The following is a 4,738-nucleotide window of genomic DNA, read 5'->3' as shown; positions in this document are numbered from 1 at the left end:
CTGCTCCCTCCTGGTCCTCTCCTGACCATCTACACTGCTCCCTCCTGGTCCTCTCCTGACCATCTACACTGCTCCCTCCTGGTCCTCTCCTGACCATCTACACTGCTCCCTCCTGACCATCTACACTGCTCCCTCCTGGTCCTCTCCTGACCATCTACACTGCTCCCTCCTGGTCCTCTCCTGACCATCTACACTGCTCCCTCCTGGTCCTCTCCTGACCATCTACACTGCTCCCTCCTGGTCCTCTCCTGACCATCTACACTGCTCCCTCCTGGTCCTCTCCTGGACATCTACACTGCTCCCTCCTGACCATCTACACTGCTCCCTCCTGGTCCTCTCCTGGCCACCTACACTGCTCCCTCTTGGCCATATAAACTGCTCCCTCCTGGTCCTCTCCTGGACATCTACACTGCTCCCTCCTGGTCCTCTCCTGGCCATCTACACTGCTCCTACCTGGTCCTCTCCTGGTCATCTACACTGCTCCCTCCTGGACCTCTCCTGGCCATCTACACTGCTCCCACCTGGTCCTGTCCTGGACATCTACACTGCTCCCTCCTGACCATCTACACTGCTTCCTCCTGGTCCTCTCCTGACCATCTACACCGCTCCCTCCTGGTCCTCTCCTGGACATCTACACTGCTCCCTCCTGGTCCTCTCCTGGACATCTACACTGCTCCCTCCTGGTCATACCCTCTCCCTGCACCTTGGCTCTGTGTGTGTCAAAGTTCACTGTGGTGTATGTGTGTGGGTGCAGGTCTTTGCATGCTTGCAGGGCTGGCCCTAGCCTTTTGGGCCCCTCCCATCTTGCAGGAGAAAAAAAATTGTGCCCCCACTCTTGACAGCGTAGAGAAAAAAATATTTATTTTAGATTTAATAAAACATTTTATAGTTAATAAAAAGTTTTAAAGTTAATAAAATGTTTTAGAGTTAATAAAAAGTTTTAGAGTAAATAACATTTTAGAGTTAATAACATTTTAGAGTAATCCTGCCATTCTACACATTGTGCCATGACTTATTCCATTTTCAATGATATCTGAGTGATAATGACTAACAAAATCAATGCGGGCCTCCTGGAGGTCAGGATCCCTAGACTCATGCCCTGTGTGCCTGGGCGGTAATTTGACCAGGAGTAGATAGCTGACTCATTTACCAATTCAAAAAATGTTAGATGACATGAGCGAACTGAGTGGCTGTCAGTGACTGATATAACAAGAGAAAACCTGCTGATGCACAACCAAGTTTAGAAATGACATATTGTGTATTCTACTATTCTAACTCTCAACGGTAAGTTGAGACCCCGACTGAATTGTAAAAAAGCGGTCGCCTATGTCTCTTATGCATTAGGCCCGGCCCTGTGTGCTTGTCCTTCATAAGGTGGTGTACTGGAGTATCAAATCTGTGTCTCTAGTCAGGCAAGCTGAGAGAGAGACCATGTCATTATGCGCAATGATTCTAGAACCAACTAGCTGACTGCCGCATCCAGCGAGGCACCATGCAGGGGGGGGGGAGGATGGGGCAGACATAAGCATTAGGCCCACACACACAGGAGGAGATATACTAAGAATGGTATGTACAGCAGTAGATATACCAATAACGATATGTACAACCATAGATATACTAAGAATGATATGTACAACAGTAGATATACTAAGAATGGTATGTACAACAGTAGATATATTAGAGTGAGCTATGTACACCAGTAGATATAATAAGAATGATATGTACAGCAGTAGATATATTAGAGTGAGCTATGTACAACAGTAGATATAATAAGAATGATATGTACAGCAGTAGATATAATAAGAATGATATGTACAGCAGTAGATATACTAAGAATGATATGTACAACAGTAGATATACTAAGAATGATATGTAAAACAGTAGATATACTAAGAATGATATGTAAAACAGTAGATATAATAAGAATGATATGTACAGCAGTAGATATACTAAGAATGATATGTAAAACAGTAGATATAATAAGAATGATATGTACAGCAGTAGATATACTAAGAATGGTATGTACAACAGTAGATATATTAGAGTGAGCTATGTACAGCAGTAGATATATTAGAGTGAGCTATGTACAGCAGTAGATATACTAAGAATGATATGTACAGCAGTAGATATATTAGAGTGAGCTATGTACAACAGTAGATATACTAAGAATGATATGTAAAACAGTAGATATACTAAGAATGATATGTAAAACAGTAGATATAATAAGAATGATATGTACAGCAGTAGATATACTAAGAATGATATGTAAAACAGTAGATATACTAAGAATGATATGTAAAACAGTAGATATAATAAGAATGATATGTACAGCAGTAGATATACTAAGAATGATATGTAAAACAGTAGATATATTAGAGTGAGCTATGTACAACAGTAGATATAATAAGAATGATATGTAAAACAGTAGATATGCTAAGAATGATATGTAAAACAGTAGATATAATAAGAATGATATGTACAGCAGTAGATATACTAAGAATGATATGTAAAACAGTAGATATAATAAGAATGATATGTACAGCAGTAGATATACTAAGAATGGTATGTACAACAGTAGATATATTAGAGTGAGCTATGTACAACAGTAGATATACTAAGAATGATATGTACAGCAGTAGATATATTAGAGTGAGCTATGTACAACAGTAGATATACTAAGAATGATATGTAAAACAGTAGATATAATAAGAATGATATGTACAACAGTAGATATAATAAGAATGATATGTAAAACAGTAGATATACTAAGAATGATATGTAAAACAGTAGATATAATAAGAATGATATGTACAGCAGTAGATATACTAAGAATGATATGTAAAACAGTAGATATACTAAGAATGATATGTAAAACAGTAGATATAATAAGAATGATATGTACAGCAGTAGATATACTAAGAATGATATGTAAAACAGTAGATATATTAGAGTGAGCTATGTACAACAGTAGATATAATAAGAATGATATGTAAAACAGTAGATATGCTAAGAATGATATAAAACAGTAGATATAATAAGAATGATATGTACAGCAGTAGATATACTAAGAATGATATGTAAAACAGTAGATATACTAAGAATGATATGTAAAACAGTAGATATAATAAGAATGATATGTACAGCAGTAGATATACTAAGAATGATATGTAAAACAGTAGATATATTAGAGTGAGCTATGTACAACAGTAGATATACTAAGAATGATATGTAAAACAGTAGATATAATAAGAATGATATGTAAAACAGTAGATATACTAAGAATGATATGTACAGCAGTAGATATACTAAGAATGACATGTACAGCAGTAGATATATTAGAGTGACCTATGTACAGAATCCGGTATATAAATAAATATGTGGTGTGTATAAACAGTGCAACTAAATACAATGTACAGTAGTAGAAATATCCAAATGAGCTATGTGGGTAAAACAGTATTTAAATACTCAGTGTGAAACGGGAAGCATCCAGTGGCTCAATGTCTTTATGCCATGGGACAGTTAATGTTTGATTTTTCCTGTACCTAACTGTGAGTCATGTATCCCACAGAGAACACGTAGTCTATACACTTAAGTTACATCCCAAATAACACTCTATTCCCTACAGGGCCCATAGGGTTCTCATCAAATGTAGTGCACTACATAGGCAATAGGGTTCCATTTAGATTTCACAATTCACACTTAAGAAATAAAACAGGCCTATACCTGTATCTGTAAATGAACTTGTTGTGTGGTCTGAGTGGAATTGTTGTATCAGCTCAATGTTTACTATACCTGTATCTGTAAATGAACTTGTTGTGTGGTCTGAGTGGTTGTGTTGTATCAGCTCAATGTTTACTATACCTGTATCTGTAAATGAACTTGTTGTGTGGTCTGAGTGGAATTGTTGTATCAGCTCAATGTTTACTATACCTGTATCTGTAAATGAACTTGTTGTGTGGTCTGAGTGGTTGTGTTGTATCAGCTCAATGTTTACTATACCTGTATCTGTAAATGAACTTGTTGTGTGGTCTGAGTGGTTGTGTTGTATCAGCTCAATGTTTACTATACCTGTATCTGTAAATGAACTTGTTGTGTGGTCTGAGTGGTTGTGTTGTATCAGCTCAATGTTTACTATACCTGTATCTGTAAATGAACTTGTTGTGTGGTCTGAGTGGTTGTGTTGTATCAGCTCAATGTTTACTATACCTGTATCTGTAAATGAACTTGTTGTGTGGTCTGAGTGGTTGTGTTGTATCAGCTCAATGTTTACTATACCTGTATCTGTAAATGAACTTGTTGTGTGGTCTGAGTGGTTGTGTTGTATCAGCTCAATGTTTACTATACCTGTATCTGTAAATGAACTTGTTGTGTGGTCTGAGTGGTTGTGTTGTATCAGCTCAATGTTTACTATACCTGTATCTGTAAATGAACTTGTTGTGTGGTCTGAGTGGTTGTGTTGTATCAGCTCAATGTTTACTATACCTGTATCTGTAAATGAACTTGTTGTGTGGTCTGAGTGGTGTGGGCTTATGTGCTCATGTTCTTTGGTATTAATGAAATAGTGTGATCTGATGAAGTAATAAATTATATATTTGTTGGTTGTTATGTATCTACTAGTGTTTTTGTTTATTCATCCACAGGTTCAATAACTGAAAACACGTAGTATTTTATAAAACTACCTTATCATCATCATCTTAAATAGGAGTAAGTAAGTAGCTGTCACGGTTTTATTGCTCTG

This window comes from Oncorhynchus masou, chromosome 9 (assembly GCF_036934945.1).
Source record: "Oncorhynchus masou masou isolate Uvic2021 chromosome 9, UVic_Omas_1.1, whole genome shotgun sequence".
NCBI classification, from domain to species: Eukaryota; Metazoa; Chordata; class Actinopteri; order Salmoniformes; family Salmonidae; genus Oncorhynchus; species Oncorhynchus masou.
Note: the sequence above shows the minus strand (reverse complement) of the source record.